This window comes from Podarcis vaucheri (assembly GCF_965113315.1).
Source record: "Podarcis vaucheri genome assembly, chromosome: 11".
In the NCBI taxonomy this organism is placed as follows: Eukaryota; Metazoa; Chordata; class Lepidosauria; order Squamata; family Lacertidae; genus Podarcis; species Podarcis vaucheri.
This window is the reverse complement of record NC_138749.1, coordinates 66,669,907-66,690,106: the sequence shown is the minus strand read 5'-3', so window position 1 is coordinate 66,690,106 and position 20,200 is coordinate 66,669,907. Positions and strand designations below refer to the sequence as shown.

Below are 20,200 nucleotides of genomic sequence, written 5' to 3'. Positions count from 1 at the left end.
GATTTTGTCTGATTCCCCTATAAGCCAGTGACCGTGAGCACATCCTGTGGCTTTTTAGTACCATGCATTCATTATGCACAGCATGAATAAATACTTTGTCCTATTCTGCTGCCCACTTATTCCAATCCAAATTGTACATTTTAAAAACTTCTCTATAAATTAAGAATGCACATGATTTGCAGTGCATGTTTACTCAGGAGTAAAACTTAAGTTTAGTAGGACGTGCCTAGGAGTGTATATAAAACGACAGCCATATTCTGCTTTTGTTGGTCATGGGGAAATGCACTGAACTATTGATTCTATATGGAAGCTTCAGTTGCGAATCCTGCACTGCACTACATGACCCTTGGGGTGCCTTCCAACTCTACAATTCTATGAGTCCCTCCCCATGGTTGCTGACCCACTTTCTGGTGCCTGAGATTTCATCAGTTATTTTGCACACGCTTTGAAGGCTCTTCTTTTGCTAGAATCCTTTTGTTGAAATGAAACCCTAGGTTACCCAGATGCTGAATTCCACATCCACCCTCTAAATTTTGATGGCTTTTCCTTCACTTGCCCCACCTAAGTCACGCTTGGTGCCAGACAAAAACAAAACTTTATGGTCCAATACCGTGGTGAAATTTATCAGTGTGAATTGTTTTCGTCATTTTTTGGGAACAGATGTGGTGAAGCAGTGGGGAAAAATAAGTGCCTGCTTACTGCTGACCAAAGGGAATATCAACAAGAATTGAAAAAGAACTACAAGAAGTTGAAAGAGAACCTCAGACCAATGATCGAGAGGAAGATCCCAGAGCTATATAAACCTATTGTGAAAGTTAACAGTATTTCAAGGTATAAGAATAGCCCTTTCCCCCACACGCCCAATAACCATAGCAAAATACAACATAGGATGGGGGTAAGCAATATGGTTCACTCCAGATGATCAGCCTCAGTTATCATGGCCAATGGTCATTTTCTTCTTATTTATTTTAGGGGCTTATTCTAGTTTTAGGAAATATGAAAATCTGCCTCCACAGAACAGTTAAGAGCAGCTTCATGAAAAGGAGCTATCTACTTGCAGTGGATCAAATAGTAGAGGATATGCAAATGTTGTTTGAAGTCGAAAGATTTCCCTTCTTTCTGTACTCAACAATCACATCTTCTAAGGGCGGGGATATTGAAACTACTTGCAGAAAAACAGATATTTTATTATAAATTGTCATGGATATTTGCACGCACAGAGAAAACAGCTTTGTGTTTTCTCTAAATTCTAAAGGCCAGTTCACAATATTGCATTGTCAACACAATGTTCCCTGTATGTATGTATGGGTATCTATGAAACTTCATCTGTGGATGTTTGACCATACCAAGCTCAAGGAAATGTTCCTGAATGCAACCCAAAGCCCCTTCTGCGCAATCATGAATTTGCATCAATGTTACATATAAGCACATTCACCAAGCAGCAGAAACGAACAGTTAACCAAAACAAATCAACCCATTTTTTAAGCACATTTCTATTGCATTTATTGTGATAAGAAACTTACAGACATTTGTATCTACATTCCAACTTATATAAAATTATTGTTGTTTGAATGGGAATAATCTTATTGCTTGATGAAAAGTACTGCAATGGATCTGGTAATAACTTTTCTCATGGAAGTGGATGCCATTATGCTTTTTAACAAGTAAGATAAATTTGCATGAGGATAAAGCAATGCTCTGTAATATTTAAATCTCATTCGATGGAGGCCACACAAATGCAAAATGGAGACCACTCAAGTGAGAACAATAAAACTCCATTTACTGCAGAAGTTATATTTCTTCCTATGGGCTACAGGGATTCATTCTAGTTAGAATATTTTATTATTGTAATTATAATTGTTATTTAAAAGTAGCACTATATTTCTTCTAATACTTGAAATACAGTGTTGGTTCCTGACTTTTATTTTTGCTTCATGTTGGGTGGGTCTCATTTCCCTTCAGTTCAGTGTTCACGAGAGGCAAGGTAAAAACTTTGCAAATTTGTATACATATATGTATATGGTAGGGACGTGGGTGGCGCTGTGGTCTAAGCCACTGAGCCTCTTGGGCTTGCTGATCAGAAGGTCGGTAATTCGAATCCCTGTGACAGGGTGAGCTCCCATTGCTCGGTCCTAGCTCCTGCCAACCGAGCAGTTCGAAAGCACTCCAAAAAGTGTAAGTAGATAAATAGGTACCGCTCCGGTGGGAAGGTAAACAGCGTTTCCATGAGTTGCTCTGGTTTTGCCAGAAGTGACTTAGTCATGCTGGCCACATGACCCAGAAAAACTGTCTGCATATATCATGGGAATTGGGGTTGCTTGTGTGTAAACCTCCAGCCGTTCCCAACTGCTTGGGGTGGTTGGTCTTTCCCTGGCTGAGCAGCCCTTTTGCGCTGCTGCTCAGTCGCTGGCAGAATCCGTCAGTGGGTGTCTCCTAAATTTCCACCAGCATAAGAATTCCTTAACGGACAACCTTCGCCTCGCCTCTCTGCACGGAAGCCTTCTGCGCAGAGTGGGCGTGCCAAGCGGTGGTCCTCCACTCTCCTCACTGACTTCACTGGAAGAGTCTCGGAGCCTCCCCTCCGAAGTGCTCTCTGCCTCTCCCTTCTTCCTGGTGTCACCTGGACTTCTTTCCCCAGAGGACGTTCTCTCTCTTCCCTTACTAGTTCCCTCTCCTGCAGAATCTGGGAGCCTAGCCTCTCCACTCTGCTCCGATGTCAGTTCCCTGACATCCACCTCCCTCCCAGGGCCCTCCCCCTCCCCTTTCCTTTCCTCGGACGGTGATGCAGGAAACCCCCGGAAGGAGCTCTCCCCTCCATCTGATGATTCAAAAACCTCTCTCCATTCGCTGCTGTCTCTTCTCTCTCCCCAATCTCCCCAGTCGGATGCTTCATCGGATAATGCCCCTTCCTCCTCTTCGGAGGCGGGAAACCCCACAAACTCTTCCTCCTCATCGGTGGTGCCAAATTGCTCCCCCCAGAACCTCTCTGGTGGTTTGGGCTTTCTCGGATACCTGCTATGAAACTCCTCCTGCAGATACTCATCCCTAATCTCTTCTGCTGGGACCCATGCGTTTTCCGCTTCTGACTCCCCCTCCCACGCCACCAAGTATTCCACTCGCCCCCCCTCTCCACCTGGAATCGAGAATTTCAGCTGCATGGCCACTGAGTTCCCTTTCCTCCATCTGTGGATGCAAGGGTGTTTCACTTTGCTGACCCAGAAATTCCCTCCCCTCCCTGAATGTCTCCTCGCGAATTTGCCACCGGGAGCCGGGGGAGAAGCTCCGCCCCGCTCCCGGTGGCCGTGCAGAGCTGCCTGCGGTCCTGGGACCAGCGCAGCTCTGCGCTGCCATCCGGAGCGGGGCGCTAAGCTCCGCCCCGCTCCCGGTGGGCGAGCAGAGCTGCCTGCGGTCCTGCGACCAGCGCAGCTCTACCCGGCCACCGGAAGCCGGGGGAGAAGCTCCGCCCCGCTCCCGGTGGCCGCGCAGAGCTGCCTGCGGTCCTGGGACCAGCGCAGCTCTGCCCGGCCACCGGGAGCCGGGGGAGAAGCTCCGCCCCGCTCCCGGTGGCCGCGCAGAGCTGCCTGCGGTCCTGGGACCAGCGCAGCTCTGCCCGGCCACCGGGAGCCGGGGGCGAAGCTCCGCCCCGCTCCCGGTGGCCGCGCAGATCTGCCTGCGGTCCTGGGACCAGCGCAGCTCTGCCCGGCCACTGGGAGCCGGGGAGAAGCTCCGCCCCGCTCCCGGTGGCCGCGCAGAGCTGCCTGCGGTCCTGGGACCAGCGCAGCTCTGCCCGGTCACCGGGAGCCGGGGGAGAAGCTCCGCCCCGCACCCGGTGGCCGCGCAGAGCTGCCTGCGGTCCTGGGACCAGCGCAGCTCTGCCCGTGCACCGGGAGCCGGGGGAGAAGCTCCGCCCCGCTCCCGGTGGCCGCGCAGAACTGCCTGCGGTCCTGGGACCAGCGCAGCTCTGCCCGGCCACCGGGAGCCGGGGGAGAAGCTCCGCCCCGCTCCCGGTGGCCGCGCAGAGCTGCCTGCGGTCCTGGGACCAGCGCAGCTCTGCCCGGCCACCGGGAGCGGGGGAGAAGCTCCGCCCCGCTCCCGGTGGCCGCGCAGAGCTGCCTGCGCTCCTGGGACCAGCGCAGCTCTGCCCGGCCACCGGGAGCCGGGGGAGAAGCTCCGCCCCGCTCCCGGTGGCCGCGCAGAGCTGCCTGCGCTCCTGGGACCAGCGCAGCTCTGCCCGGCCACCGGGAGCCGGGGGAGAAGCTCCGCCCCGCTCCCGGTGGCCGCGCAGAGCTGCCTGCGCTCCTGGGACCAGCGCAGCTCTGCCCGGCCACCGGGAGCCGGGGAGAAGCTCCGCCCCGCTCCCGGTGGCCGCGCAGAGCTGCCTGCGCTCCTGCGACCAGCGCAGCTCTGCCCGGCCACCGGGAGCCGGGGGAGAAGCTCCGCCCCGCTCCCGGTGGCCGCGCAGAGCTGCCTGCGGTCCTGGGACCAGCGCAGCTCTGCCCGGCCACCGGGAGCCGGGGGAGAAGCTCCGCCCCGCTCCCGGTGGCCGCGCAGAGCTGCCTGCGGTCCTGGGACCAGCGCAGCTCTGCCCGGCCACCGGGAGCCGGGGGAGAAGCTCCGCCCCGCTCCCGGTGGCCGCGCAGAGCTGCCTGCGGTCCTGGGACCAGCGCAGCTCTGCCCGGCCACCGGGAGCCGGGGGAGAAGCTCCGCCCCGCTCCCGGTGGCCGCGCAGAGCTGCCTGCGGTCCTGGGACCAGCGCAGCTCTGCCCGGCCACCGGGAGCGGGGGAGAAGCTCCGCCCCGCTCCCGGTGGCCGCGCAGAGCTGCCTGCGCTCCTGGGACCAGCGCAGCTCTGCCCGGCCACCGGGAGCCGGGGAGAAGCTCCGCCCCGCTCCCGGTGGCCGCGCAGAGCTGCCTGCGCTCCTGGGACCAGCGCAGCTCTGCCCGGCCACCGGGAGCCGGGGGAGAAGCTCCGCCCCGCTCCCGGTGGCCGCGCAGAGCTGCCTGCGGTCCTGGGACCAGCGCAGCTCTGCCCGGCCACCGGGAGCCGGGGGAGAAGCTCCGCCCCGCTCCCGGTGGCCGCGCAGAGCTGCCTGCGGTCCTGGGACCAGCGCAGCTCTGCCCGGCCACCGGGAGCCGGGGGAGAAGCTCCGCCCCGCTCCCGGTGGCCGCGCAGAGCTGCCTGCGGTCCTGGGACCAGCGCAGCTCTGCCCGGCCACCGGGAGCCGGGGGAGAAGCTCCGCCCCGCTCCCGGTGGCCGCGCAGAGCTGCCTGCGGTCCTGGGACCAGTGCAGCTCTGTGCCGCCATCCCGAGCGGGGCGCTAAGCTCCGCCCCGCTCCCGGTGGCCGCGCAGAGCTGCCTGCGCTCCTGGGACCAGCGCAGCTCTGCCCGGCCACCGGGAGCCGGGGGAGAAGCTCCGCCCCGCTCCCGGTGGCCGCGCAGAGCTGCCTGCGGTCCTGGGACCAGCGCAGCTCTACCCGGCCACCGGGAGCCGGGGGAGAAGCTCCGCCCCGCTCCCGGTGGCCGCGCAGAGCTGCCTGCGGTCCTGGGACCAGCGCAGCTCTGCCCGGCCACCCGGAGCCGCGGGAGAAGCTCCGCCCCGCTCCCGTTGGCCGAGCAGAGCTGCCTGCGGTCCTGGGACCAGCGCAGCTCTGCCCGGCCACCGGAAGCCGGGGGAGAAGCTCCGCCCCGCTCCCGGTGGTCGCGCAGAGCTGCCTGCGGTCCTGGGACCAGCGCAGCTCTGCCCGGCCACCGGGAGCCGGGGGAGAAGCTCCGCCCCGCTCCCGGTGGCCGCGCAGAGCTGCCTGCGGTCCTGGGACCAGCGCAGCTCTGCGCTGCCATCCGGAGCGGGGCCCGCTCCCGTGGCCGCGCAGAGCTGCCTGCGGTCCTGGGGACAGCGCAGCTCTGCCCGGCCACCGGGAGCCGGGGGAGAAGCTCCGCCCCGCTCCCGGTGGCCGCGCAGAGCTGCCTGCGCTCCTGGGACCAGCGCAGCTCTGCCCGGCCACCGGGAGCCGGGGGAGAAGCTCCGCCCCGCTCCCGGTGGCTGCGCAGAGCTGCCTGCGCTCCTGGGACCAGCGCAGCTCTGCCCGGCCACCAGGAGCCAGGGGGAGAAGCTCCGCCCCGCTCCCGGTGGCCGCGCAGAGCTGCCTGCGGTCCTGGCGCAGCTCTGCCCGGCCACCGGGAGCCGGGGGAGAAGCTCCGCCCCGCTCCCGATGGCCGCGCAGAGCTGCCTGCGCTCCTGGGACAAGCGCAGCTCTGCCCGGCCACCGGGAGCCGGGGGAGAAGCTCCGCCCCGCTCCCGTTGGCCGCGTAGAGCTGCCTGCGGTCCTGGGACCAGTGCAGCTCTGTGCCGCCATCCCGAGCGGGGCGCTAAGCTCCGCCCCGCTCCCGGTGGCCGCGCAGAGCTGCCTGCGCTCCTGGGACCAGCGCAGCTCTGCCCGGCCACCGGGAGCCGGGGGAGAAGCTCCGCCCCGCTCCCGGTGGCCGCGCAGAGCTGCCTGCGGTCCTGGGACCAGCGCAGCTCTGCCCGGCCACCGGGAGCCGGGGGAGAAGCTCCGCCCCGCTCCCGGTGGCCGCGTAGAGCTGCCTGCGGTCCTGGGACCAGTGCAGCTCTGTGCCGCCATCCCGAGCGGGGCGCTAAGCTCCGCCCCGCTCCCGGTGGCCGCGCAGAGCTGCCTGCGGTCCTGGGACCAGCGCAGCTCTGCCCGGCCACCGGGAGCCGGGGGAGAAGCTCCGCCCCGCTCCCGGTGGCCGCGTAGAGCTGCCTGCGGTCCTGGGACCAGTGCAGCTCTGTGCCGCCATCCCGAGCGGGGCGCTAAGCTCTGCCCCGCTCCCGGTGGCCGCGCAGAGCTGCCTGTGCTCCTGGGACCAGCGCAGCTCTGCCCGGCCACCGGGAGCCGGGGGAGAAGCTCCGCCCCGCTCCCGGTGGCCGCGTAGAGCTGCCTGCGGTCCTGGGACCAGTGCAGCTCTGTGCCGCCATCCCGAGCGGGCTGCCTGCGCTCCTGGGACCAGCGCAGCTCTGCCCGGCCACCGGGAGCCAGGGGAGAAGCTCCACCCCGCTCCCGGTGGCCGCGTAGAGCTGCCTGCGGTCCTGGGACCAGTGCAGCTCTGTGCCGCCATCCCGAGCGGGGCGCTAAGCTCCGCCCCGCTCCCGGTGGCCGCGCAGAGCTGCCTGCGCTCCTGGGACCAGCGCAGCTCTGCCCGGCCACCGGGAGCCGGGGGAGAAGCTCCGCCCCGCTCCCGGTGGCCGCGTAGAGCTGCCTGCGGTCCTGGGACCAGTGCAGCTCTGTGCCGCCATCCCGAGCGGGGCGCTAAGCTCCGCCCCGTTCCCGGTGGCCGCGCAGAGCTGCCTGCGCTCCTGGGACCAGCGCAGCTCTGCCCGGCCACCGGGAGCCGGGGGAGAAGCTCTGCCCCGCTCCCGGTGGCCGCGCAGAGCTGCCTGCGGTCCTGGGACCAGCGCAGCTCTGCCCGGCCACCGGGAGCCGGGGGAGAAGCTCCGCCCCGCTCCCGGTGGCCGCGCAGAGCTGCCTGCGGTCCTGGGACCAGCGCAGCTCTGCCCGGCCACCCGGAGCCGCGGGAGAAGCTCCGCCCCGCTCCCGGTGGCCGCGCAGAGCTGCCTGCGGTCCTGGGACCAGCGCAGCTCTGCGCTGCCATCCGGAGCGGGGCGCTAAGCTCCGCCCCGCTCTCGTTGGCCAAGCAGAGCTGCCTGCGGTCCTGGGATCAGCGCAGCTCTGCCCGGCCACCGGAAGCCGGGGGAGAAGCTCCGCCCCGATCCCGGTGGTCGCGCAGAGCTGCCTGCGGTCCTGGGACCAGCGCAGCTCTGCCCGGCCACCGGGAGCCGGGGGAGAAGCTCCGCCCCGCTCCCGGTGGCCGCGCAGAGCTGCCTGCGGTCCTGGGACCAGCGCAGCTCTGCGCTGCCATCCGGAGCGGGGCCCGCTCCCGTGGCCGCGCAGAGCTGCCTACGGTCCTGGGGACAGCGCAGCTCTGCCCGGCCACTGGGAGCCGGGGGAGAAGCTCCGCCCCGCTCCCGGTGGCCGTGTAGAGCTGTCTGCGGTCCTGGGACCAGCGCAGCTCTGCCCGGCCACCGGGAGCCGGGGGAGAAGCTCCGTCCCGCTCCCGGTGGCCGTGCAGAGCTGCCTGCGCTCCTGGGACCAGCGCAGTTCTGCCCGGCCACCGGGAGCCGGGGGAGAAGCTCCGCCCCGCTCCCGCTGGCCGCGCAGAGCTGCCTGCAGTCCTGGGACCAGCGCAGCTCTGCCCGGCCACCGGGAGCCGGGGGAGAAGCTCCGCCCCGCTCCCGATGGCCGCGCAGAGCTGCCTGCGCTCCTGGGACCAGCGCAGCTCTGCCCGGCCACCGGGAGCCGGGGGAGAAGCTCCGCCCCGCTCCCGTTGGCCGCGTAGAGCTGCCTGCGGTCCTGGGACCAGTGCAGCTCTGTGCCGCCATCCCGAGCGGGGCACTAAGCTCCGCCCCGCTCCCGGTGGCCGCGCAGAGCTGCCTGCGCTCCTGGGACCAGCGCAGCTCTGCCCGGCCACCGGGAGCCGGGGGAGAAGCTCTGCCCCGCTCCCGGTGGCCGCGCAGAGCTGCCTGCGGTCCTGGGACCAGCGCAGCTCTGCCCGGCCACCGGGAGCCGGGGGAGAAGCTCCGCCCCGCTCCCGGTGGCCGCGCAGAGCTGCCTGCGGTCCTGGGACCAGCGCAGCTCTGCGCTGCCATCCGGAGCGGGGCCCGCTCCCGTGGCCGCGCAGAGCTGCCTACGGTCCTGGGGACAGCGCAGCTCTGCCCGGCCACTGGGAGCCGGGGGAGAAGCTCCGCCCCGCTCCCGGTGGCCGTGTAGAGCTGTCTGCGGTCCTGGGACCAGCGCAGCTCTGCCCGGCCACCGGGAGCCGGGGGAGAAGCTCCGTCCCGCTCCCGGTGGCCGTGCAGAGCTGCCTGCGCTCCTGGGACCAGCGCAGTTCTGCCCGGCCACCGGGAGTCGGGGGAGAAGCTCCGCCCCGCTCCCGCTGGCCGCGCAGAGCTGCCTGCAGTCCTGGGACCAGCGCAGCTCTGCCCGGCCACCGGGAGCCGGGGGAGAAGCTCCGCCCCGCTCCCGATGGCCGCGCAGAGCTGCCTGCGCTCCTGGGACCAGCGCAGCTCTGCCCGGCCACCGGGAGCCGGGGGAGAAGCTCCGCCCCGCTCCCGTTGGCCGCGTAGAGCTGCCTGCGGTCCTGGGACCAGTGCAGCTCTGTGCCGCCATCCCGAGCGGGGCACTAAGCTCCGCCCCGCTCCCGGTGGCCGCGCAGAGCTGCCTGCGCTCCTGGGACCAGCGCAGCTCTGCCCGTCCACCGGGAGCCGGGGGAGAAGCTCCGCCCCGCTCCCGGTGGCCGCGCAGAGCTGCCTGCGCTCCTGGGACCAGCGCAGCTCTGCCCGGCCACCGGGAGCCGGGGGAGAAGCTCCGCCCCGCTCCCGGTGGCCGCGTAGAGCTGCCTGCGGTCCTGGGACCAGTGCAGCTCTGTGCCGCCATCCCGAGCGGGCTGCCTGCGCTCCTGGGACCAGCGCAGCTCTGCCCGGCCACCGGGAGCCGGGGGAGAAGCTCCACCCCGCTCCCGGTGGCCGCGTAGAGCTGCCTGCGGTCCTGGGACCAGTGCAGCTCTGTGCCGCCATCCCGAGCGGGGCGCTAAGCTCCGCCCCGCTCCCGGTGGCCGCGCAGAGCTGCCTGCGCTCCTGGGACCAGCGCAGCTCTGCCCGGCCACCGGGAGCCGGGGGAGAAGCTCCGCCCCGCTCCCGGTGGCCGCGTAGAGCTGCCTGCGGTCCTGGGACCAGTGCAGCTCTGTGCCGCCATCCCGAGCGGGGCGCTAAGCTCCGCCCCGCTCCCGGTGGCCGCGCAGAGCTGCCTGCGCTCCTGGTACCAGCGCAGCTCTGCCCGGCCACCGGGAGCCGGGGGAGAAGCTCCGCCCCGCTCCCGGTGGCCGCGCAGAGCTGCCTGCGGTCCTGGGACCAGCGCAGCTCTGCCCGGCCACCGGGAGCCGGGGGAGAAGCTCCGCCCCGCTCCCGGTGGCCACGCAGAGCTGCCTGCGGTCCTGGGACCAGCGCAGCTCTGCCCGGCCACCCGGAGCCGCGGGAGAAGCTCCGCCCCGCTCCCGGTGGCCGTGCAGAGCTGCCTGCGGTCCTGGGACCAGCGCAGCTCTGCGCTGCCATCCGGAGCGGGGCGCTAAGCTCCGCCCCGCTCTCGTTGGCCAAGCAGAGCTGCCTGCGGTCCTGGGACCAGCGCAGCTCTGCCCGGCCACCGGAAGCCGGGGGAGAAGCTCCGCCCCGCTCCCGGTGGTCGCGCAGAGCTGCCTGCGGTCCTGGGACCAGCGCAGCTCTGCCCGGCCACCGGGAGCCGGGGGAGAAGCTCCGCCCCGCTCCCGGTGGCCGCGCAGAGCTGCCTGCGGTCCTGGGACCAGCGCATCTCTGCGCTGCCATCCGGAGCGGGGCCCGCTCCCGTGGCCGCGCAGAGCTGCCTACGGTCCTGGGGACAGCGCAGCTCTGCCCGGCCACTGGGAGCCGGGGGAGAAGCTCCGCCCCGCTCCCGGTGGCCGTGTAGAGCTGTCTGCGGTCCTGGGACCAGCGCAGCTCTGCCCGGCCACCGGGAGCCGGGGGAGAAGCTCCGTCCCGCTCCCGGTGGCCGTGCAGAGCTGCCTGCGCTCCTGGGACCAGCGCAGTTCTGCCCGGCCACCGGGAGCCGGGGGAGAAGCTCCGCCCCGCTCCCGCTGGCCGCGCAGAGCTGCCTGCAGTCCTGGGACCAGCGCAGCTCTGCGCTGCCATCCGGAGCGGGGCGCTAAGCTCCGCCCCACTCCCGGTGGCCGCGCAGAGCTGCCTGCGGTCCTGGGACCAGTGCAGCTCTGCCCGGCCACCGGGAGCTAGGGGAGAAGCTCCGCCCCGCTCCCGGTGGCCGCGCAGAGCTGCCTGCGGTCCTGAGACCAGCGCAGCTGCCCGGCCACCGGGAGCCGGGGGAGAAGCTCCGCCCCGCTCCCGGTGGCCGCGCAGAGCTGCCTGCGGTCCTGGGACCAGCGCAGCTCTGCCCGGCCACCGGGAGCCGGGGGAGAAGCTCCGCCCCGCTCCCGGTGGCCGCGCAGAGCTGCCTGCGGTCCTGGGACCAGCGCAGCTCTGCCCGGCCACCGGGAGCCGGGGGAGAAGCTCCGCCCCGCTCCCGGTGGCCGCGCAGAGCTGCCTGCGGTCCTGGGACCAGCGCAGCTCTGCCCGGCCACCCGGAGCCGGGGGAGAAGCTCCGCCCCGCTCCCGGTGGCCGTGCAGAGCTGCCTGCGGTCCTGGGACCAGCGCAGCTCTGCCCGGCCACCGGGAGCCGGGGGAGAAGCTCCGTCCCGCTCCCGGTGGCCGTGCAGAGCTGCCTGCGCTCCTGGGACCAGCGCAGTTCTGCCTGGCCACCGGGAGCCGGGGGAGAAGCTCCGCCCCGCTCCCGGTGGCCGCGCAGAGCTGCCTGCGGTCCTGGGACCAGCGCAGCTCTGCGCTGCCATCCGGAGCGGGGCGCTAAGCTCCGCCCCACTCCCGGTGGCCGCGCAGAGCTGCCTGCGGTCCTGGGACCAGCGCAGCTCTGCCCGGCCACCGGGAGCCAGGGGAGAAGCTCCGCCCCGCTCCCGGTGGCCGCGCAGAGCTGCCTGCGGTCCTGAGACCAGCGCAGCTGCCCGGCCACCGGGAGCCGGGGGAGAAGCTCCGCCCCGCTCCCGGTGGCCGCGGAGAGCTGCCTGCGGTCCTGCGACCAGCGCAGCTCTGCCCGGCCACCGGGAGCCGGGGGAGAAGCTCCGCCCCGCTCCCGGTGGCCGCGCAGAGCTGCCTGCGGTCCTGGGACCAGCGCAGCTCTGCCCGGCCACCGGGAGCCGGGGGAGAAGCTCCGCCCCGCTCCCGGTGGCCGCGCAGAGCTGCCTGCGGTAAACTTCAGTAAACTTCAGAAGAGCATGATCACTCGCGCCTAATGATCCTTCCACTTCTACCCCACTTACCAGGTCATCAACATTGGTTAGGACCAGATCTAAAATGGCTGTTCCTCTTGTTGCTTCTCCCACTTTCTGGACAATGAAGTTGTCTGCAAGGCCAGCGAGGAATCTGTTTGACCTTATGCTCTTGGCTGAGTTTGACGTCCAACAAATATCCGGGTAATTGAAGTCCCCCATTACTACTATCTCCCTTTCTTTTGCATGCTTGGCCATCTGTTCCAGGAAGGCATCATCTATGTCCTCCGTTTGGCTTGGGGATCTATAGTAAACTCCCACAATGAGGTCTCTGTTATTCTTCTCTCCCTTAATTTTGACCCAAGTGCTCTCACTTTGGCTTTGAGGATCTAAATCTTGGATCTCTTCACAGGTATACACATCCCTGACATATAACGCCACCCCTCCTCCTTTCTTGTCTGGTCTGTTTCTCTGAAATAGATTGTATCACCCCATTATTACATTCCAATCGTGGGACTTATCCCACCAGGTTTCAGTGATGCCTATTATGTCATATTTAGTTTCATATGATAGCAATGTTCAAATATATAAAAGGATGTCACATAGAGGAGGGAGAAAGGTTGTTTTCTGCTGCTCCAGAGAAGCGGACACGGAGCAATGGATCCAAACTACAAGAAAGAAGATTCCAGCTAAACATTAGGAAGAACTTCCTGACAGTAAGAGCTGTTGGACAGTGGAATTTGCTGCCAAGGAGTGTGGTGGAGTCTCCTACTTTGGAGGTCTTTAAGCAGAGGCTTGACAACCATATGTCAGGAGTGCTCTGATGGTGTTTCCTGCTTGGCAGGGGGTTGGACTCGATGGCCCTTGTGGTCTCTTCCAACTCTATGATTCTATGATTCTAGTATGCAGATGACACCCAGATCTACCTCTCCTTTAAATCAGAACCAGTGAAGGTGGTGAAGGTCCTGTGTGAGTGCCTGGAGGTGGTTGGAGGATGGATGGCGGCTAACAGATTGAGGTTGAATCCAGACAAGACAGGAGTACTGGTTTTGGGGGACAGGGGGCGGGCGGGTGTGGTGGATTCCCTGGTCCTGAATGGGGTAACTGTGCCCCTGAAGGACCAGGTGCGCAGCCTGGGAGTCGTTTTGGACTCACAGCTGTCCATGGAGGCGCAGGTTAATTCTGTGTCCAGGGCAGCTGTCTACCAGCTCCACCTGGTACGCAGGCTAAGACCCTACCTGCCCGCGGACTGTCTCACTAGAGTGTTGCATGCTCTAGTTATCTCCCGCTTGGACTACTGCAACACACTCTACGTGGGGCTACCTTTGAAGGTGACCCTGAAACTGCGATTAATCCAGAATGCGGCAGCTAGACTGGTGCCTGGGAGTGGCCGCCGGGACCACATAACACTGGTTCTGAGAGATCTGCATTGGCTCCCAGTACGTTTCCGAGCATCATTCAAAGTGTTGGTGCTGACCTTTAAAGCCCTAAATGGCCTCGGTCCTGTATACCTGAAGGAGCGTCTCCACCCCCATCGTTCACTGAGATCCAGCTCCGAGGGCCTTCTGGCGGTTCCCTCATTGTGAGAAATAAAGTTACAGGGAACCAGACAGAGGGCCTTCTTGGTAGTGGCGCCCACCCTGTGGAACACCTTCCCTTCAGATGTGAAGGAAATAAGTAGCTATCCTATTTTTAAAAGAAATCTGAAGGCAGCCCTGTTCAGGGAAGTTTTAAATATTTAACGCTGTATTGTTTTTAATACTTGATTGGAAGCCACCCAGAGTGGTTGGGAAACTCAGCCAGATGGGCGGGGTATTAATAATAATAATAATAATAATAATAATAATAATAATAATAATAATAATAAAAAATTATTATTATTATTATTAGTGAGGTTTCTTGGGGTTTCTCAAATTTAGCAGTGTCAGGGGTTCAGGAGCAGAGGCGAGGGCAAGGGAGGAAACAGAGAGTGAGGGGGAGGAGGCAGAAGAAAAGATGAGTGATGACGACGACCCGAGATCTCCGAGTCTTTCCAGTGAATCAGACGATACACAGGAAGGAGCGCCAGTGGCCAGAGCAAGGGGGGAGCTTAGGGGGACACCCCAGGAAGAAGGGTCCAGAGGGGGCTCAGAGAGCAGCAGTTGGAAATCGGGGCCAGCATCACCAACAGAACGCAGTGGAGAGGAAGGGCGCCAGGTACCGAGCTCTGGCAGCTCGCAGCAGGAGGGAGGGCATGAGTCAGGAGTGGCCACACCTCCATCGGGGAGCGAGGGAACGGTCAGGCGGAAAGTGGAAGGTTGGGCGGGCGCGCCAAGTTCAAATACACAGGAAGGTGGCGCAGTAAGCAGCCCGGAAAGGGAGCCAGGTCCTAAAGCCTGACGCAAGGAGACAGAAGGGTCCGGGGGGTCAGCGTCAGAAGCGTCCCGAAAGGAAGAGACCACGGGGGGCAGAGGGACCCAGAGAAGAACGGTCAGGCGGAAAAGGTAGAGTAAGGCTAGGGTACTTAGCTGGTGTACAGGGGGCGGAGACTCAGACGGAGCTTCGCCGGTCTAACCCATAAGACGTAGAGCTGCACGCAGCAGCTTGAGAATGGAAACTGTAACTCAATAAAGACTTTTACAAAGTGACCGCTGGCTAGCGTGATCCTCTGTGAGCTAGGATCTGGAGCAGCTCTGACAAGCAGCTTATCTATATTTTTGGGATATGTGTGTGTGTAAAAAAAAAAAAAAAAAGGTAATGGATCCCTGGATGGTTAAGTCCAGTCAAAGGAGACTATGGGGTGCAGTGCTCATCTCACTTTCAGGCCGAGGGATTCGGCGTTTGTCAGCAGACAGCTTTCCAGGTCATGAGGGCAGCATGACTAAACCGCTTCGGGTATACAGTGGACCACAGCTGTCAACTTTCAGATTTGAAAATAAGGAATCAGCAACCTCAAAAATAAGGGATCAGCAGCCTCACCTGTCCTGGGGACAGTCTACAGGATATCTAACAATCTCGGTGCTGGAATAAAGGAATTTCCCGCAGCAAAAGGGAAGGTCGACAGCTATGCAGATTAAATAAAAAAATTCCTTCCTGCAGCACCTTAAAGACCAACTGTCAGGGGTTCAGGGACAGAGGCACAGGTGAGGGGGGAGACGGAGAGCGATGGGGAAGAAACCCAGGACAGTGAGGAAGAGGATGACAATGACTTGAGGTCTTCCATGAGTCTCTCAAGTGAATCGGAGGATTCCCAGAAGGGGGCGCCCCTGGTCAAGCCAAGGGGGGTCAAAGGGGGGACTTGCCAGGAGCAGGGAAGCAGCAGGGAAACCCCGAGTGGGAGTGGGAGATCGGGGTCGGTTTCCCAGGAGGAACGGAGTGAGAAGGGTGGAGTTCCCAGTGTGACACACGGAGCAGAGCAGGAAGGAGACAGGGGAAGGAGATCGGGGCAGGACGTCCTGCCGGAAGGGGCGGAGAGTAGTACAGGGAGTAGTGTAGCTGTCAAAAGGAAGGTCAGGGGTAGCGAACGCGCACCAAGTTCAAATGTGGAGGCGCGCGAAAATGCAGAGAGCCTGGAGGAGGAGCCTGGCCCCAAAGCACGAAGGAGGGGGGAGCAGGCATCTGAGGAATCCGCGTCAGGGGAAAGCAGGAGGGAAGGAACCCAGGGGGGCAGAAAGACCCTGTGGAAAAGAAAGGACAGGAAGAGGTGGTCTAGCACAAGCCTCTTAAACTGGTGTAGAGGCGGGACCGATTCAGAGGGGACTTCAAACGTCTAGGCTAAGAGACGCGGGGCTGCGCGCCTCGGTTGTGGAACCAATAATGAACAGCAATAAACATCCTTGTATTTAAGAAGAGCTTGGCGTTGGTCTTTTGTGAGCTGAGACCTGAGGCAGCCCTGACAGTAAGTCCCCTCCCAAAAGTACGCAAATTTTTTTTTGCAAAGCTCACGAAGTTTGGCAGCCATGAGTATGGAGCAGCAGATAGCTGAGCTACGCAACGCAGTCTCCCAGCTTACCACGGAGGTAGTGGTCTCCCAGAAGAAGGGGGAAGAAGTGGAAAAGCGGTGCCAAGATCTGCAAGCCAGGTGGGATCATGCATGCCAAGTGGGGTTCCCGGGGGCCAAAGCTGCTGGAGTAGCACTGGGCAGAAGGGGAGGCAACTTGGTAGCTCACTTCGACGGGAACCTGAAGCAGTACCCCAGTTTTCGAGCAGACGTAGAATATGCGTTGCATTTGCTTCGCGACGACTTTAAAGATGAAGAGGAGAAAGTGGGTTTCATTGTGTCCCACTTGCATGGGGAAGCGAGGGCTTGGCTGCGCAATCTGTGGCGCGAGGATTGCCCTGCTCGAAGGGACTCTGATGAATTTATCAAATGCATGGACGCTTGCTTCCAGTCTAGCGTGGATGTGGATGTAGCTCGCCAACAGATGCATGGTTTAAGGCAAGGCAAGGCTTCAGTACGTCAGTACCATGCTCGCTTTTTCGCCTTGCTGAATGTACTGGGATGGCAGAAAGACTCCCTGGCAGTAAGAGACTTGTTTTGGGAGGGGCTCTCTGGCCCTGTAAAAGATGAACTGGCAAGGGGGGACAGACCTCAAACCCTAGCAGAAGTGGTGCAGCGGGTGCTCGCCATTGGAGTACGCCACGAAGAACGCCCTTGGCGCAATGAGGAGGGTAGCCAGCTTCGCGCACCGTCTAGAGAGCCTCCTTTCTTTCCCAAGGATCTAGGACGTACGCGTCCCTCTCCTCAGTTGCAGGCAGGGGAGGAGCCAATGGAACTGGCTGGTGCAAAGGCTCAGTCAGCTGCCAGAGCCCCAGCGTCCGGAGCAGTCAAGGCGAAGCCTCCTAGAGGGAACAGGAAGTGTTACATCTGTGACAGTGCGATGCACATGGCCAAAGAGTGTCCCCAGAGGCTCCAAAAGCACACTGCAGCTTTAGCAACAGTAACTGCAGCAGCACAACATGAAGAGCACTTTCAGGGAAACGGGAATGCCTGGCTGGAAGCAGAAATGCTGGGACACAGCCAGGCGAGTCAATAAGGCAGTCCCCAGCGCTTTTGCAGCATACAGACCCCCTGCCACCCAAGCCAGTGGTGCAACTCACTGCAACTCTCCAGCTGCCTGATGGACGCACCCTGGAAGTTCCCATTACAATTGACAGTGGAAGCAACGCAGACTTCGTGGGGGTGCATTTCGTCAAGCAGCATCGCATAGAGCTCCTACCAGCCACGCTGCCATTGGACGTAGTCACAGTGGATGGCAGGAAGCTGCTGGGTGGGCAGGTGGTACAACAGACGCCACCCATGGTAATGCAGATTGGCAATCACCGAGAAGTCATCAGTTTCAATGTCACCCACCTGTCAGACACGCCGGTAGTGTTAGGCATGAGTTGGCTGGAAAGGCACAGCCCAACCATGGCGTGGTACCAGCGGCAGCTCACATTCAGCTCGTCCTATTGCGCGCAGCATTGCATCCAGATCGCTCAGGAGGAGGAAGGTCAGGAGGAGGGGCAGCATCTACGTCTCAGCATGGCGCAAGCAGTACCCCTCAAGTACAAGGGGTTTTTGGAGGTTTTCTGCGAAAAGGAGGCAGACCAGTTGCCACCTCACCGGCCCTACGATTGCGCTATTGACCTCTTGCCAGGGACAACGCTGCCGCCTGTGAAGCTGTATTCCATGTCCGAGGAGGAGCTGCAGGAGCTCAGGGAGTTCATAGATCATAACCTGCAGCGGGGATTCATCCGAGAATCAAAGGCTGTAGGGGGCAGTCCTGTGTTTTTTGTGAAGAAGAAGGACACGCCCCAAAAAAGGCTGATCGTAGACTTCAGATTCATAAACTCGAAAACAAAGCCCGCGGCCTTTCCCATGCCCAAGATTGACGACCTGCTTGCGATGGTGCGGAGAGGGAAGATCTTCACCAAGTTGGATCTCCGCGGAGTTTACAATCTCATACGCGTGCGAGAGGGTGATGAGTGGAAGACGGCCATGTTCATGCCGTTGGGCACCTACGAATACAGAGTTATGCCGTTTGGTCTCCAAAATGGCTCCCACTATTTCCAAGCTTATATGCACCACGTGCTAGCGGGACTCCTCTACAAGGGTTAGGGTTAGGGTTAGGGTTAGGGTTAAGTTTAGGTTTAGGGTTAGGGTTAGGAGGGTTAGGGTTAGGGTTAGGAGGGTTAGGGTTAGGGTTAGGGTTAGGTTTGGGGTTGGGGTTGGGGTTTGGGTTAGGGTTAGGGTTAGGGTTAGGGTTGGGGTTAGAGTTAGGGTTAGATTTACAGTTAGGGTTGGGGTTGGGGTTAGGGTTAGGGTTGGTGTAAGGGGAGGGTTAGTGTTAGTGTTAGTGTTAGGGTTAAGGTTAGGGTTAGGGTAAGGGTTAGGGTTGGGTTTGGGGTTAGTGTGGGGTTAGGGTGAGGGTTAGGGTTAGATTTATGGTTATGGTTGGGGTTGGGATTAGGGTTAGTGTTGGTGTTAGGTGGAGGGTTAGGGTTAGGGTTAGGGATAGGGTTAAGGTTAGGGTTAGTTTTAGGGTGAGGGTGAGGGTGAGGGTTAGGGTTAGGGTTAGGGTTGGGTTTGGGGTTAGGGTGGGGTTAGGGTTAGGGTTAGGGTTAGCGTTAAGGTTAGGTTTAGGGTTAGGGTTAGGGTTAGGGTTAGGGTTAGGGTTAGGGTTAGGGTTAGGGTTAGGGTTGGGGTTGGGGATCTATAGTAAACTCCCACAATGAGGTCTCTGTTATTCTTCTCTCCCTTAATTTTGACCCAAATGCTCTCACTTTGGCTTTGAGGTTCTAAATCTTGGATCTCTTCACAGGTATACACATCCCTGACATATAACACCACTCCTCCTCCTTTCTTGTCTGGTCTGTTTCTCTGAAATAGATTGTAAAGGTAAAGGTACCCCTGCCCGAATGGGCCAGTCTTGACAGACTCTGGGGTTTGTGCGCCCATCTCACATCTATAGGCCGGGGGCCAGCGCTGTCCGGAGACACTTCCGGGTCACGTGGCCAGCATGACAAAGCTGCATCTGGCGAGCCAGCGCAGTACACGGAACGCCGTTTACCTTCCCGCTGGTAAGCGGTACCTATTTATCTACTTGCACCCGGGGGTTCTTTCGAACTGCTAGGTTGGCAGGGGCTGGGACCGAGCAGCGGGAGCGCACCCCGCCGCGGGGATTCGAACCGCCGACCTTTCGATCGGCAAGCCCTAGGCGCTGAGGCTTTTACCCACAGTGCCACCTGCGTCCCTGAAATAGATTGTATCCCCCCATTATTACATTCCAATCGTGGGACTTATCCCACCAGGTTTCAGTGATGCCTATTATGTCATATTTAGTTTGCTGTACCAAGAGCTCAAGCTCATCTTGTTTATTTCCCATGCTTTGCGCATTAGTGTACAGACATTGAAGTCCATTAATCATTCCCCCGTGTCTCTTATTTAAGGATTTTTTCCTCCCACCACTAGGTCTGTGTGCTGTTTGCTCCATTTGGTCTATGACATTTGGATGATCATCTTCATCAATTGATAGGCTCCTACCTTCAGGAGCACTGTCTCCCTCTCCCACATTAGTTAGTTTAAAGCCCTCCTGATGAGGTTTCTGAGATTTTTGGCAAAAACATTTCTCCCAAACGTTGTGAGGTGCAGCCCATCGCTTGCCAGAAGTCCATCTTCAAGAAACTGCAGTCCGTGATCTAAGAATCCAAACTGTTCCTGTTTACACCATTTGCGAAGCCAGCTGTTCACTTCCACTATTTTTCCCTCTCTCCCTGGGCCACGTCGTTCAACTGGGAGGACAAATGAGATGACAATTTGTGCATTTAGTTGCTTCAATTTCCTGCCGAGAGCCTCGTAGTCTCTTTTGATCTTCTGGAGGCTATTGCTTGCAGTGTCATTGGTTCCCACATGAACCAAGAGGAAGGGGTATTCGTCAGTGGGTTTTATGATTCCTTGCAGTCGTTCAGTTACATCTTGGATCTTAGCCCCGGGGAGACAGCACACTTCCCGAGACATCTTGTCAGGCCCACAGATCACTGCTTCTGTTCCCCTCAGTAGGGAATCCCCTATCACCACTACACGCCTCCTCTTAGGTTTGGTCGGGGTTCTTCCGTGAGCTGTCCGTTCCAAGGTCGCCTGCACATTCCCTGAGGACTGACTTTGCTGCTCGTCTTCATATACCTGATCGACTGTAATGAGGGAGAGATCCTCAAATGGAGTCTGCTCTTCGTCTTCCATGCTAGGGGAGAGGACCTCAAAGCGATTGTGTATTTCTAAACAGTCAGAGCGAACCCTGGGCCTCCTACTTCTTTGAGTCACGTT

The 20,200-nt window shown here is 61.2% G+C and overlaps 1 long non-coding RNA gene across 1 annotated transcript in view; it reads left to right on the top strand.

Annotated features, from left to right (window-relative positions):
* Positions 1 to 288: 288 nt before the first annotated feature.
* The window catches only part of LOC309542801, a 51,430-nt gene continuing 31,518 nt past the window's right edge, over positions 289 to 20,200 (top strand). The window contains exon 1 of the long non-coding RNA XR_014224448.1: positions 289 to 947. This is a non-coding gene — a long non-coding RNA (uncharacterized lncRNA). The remainder of the gene's footprint in view (positions 948 to 20,200) is intronic.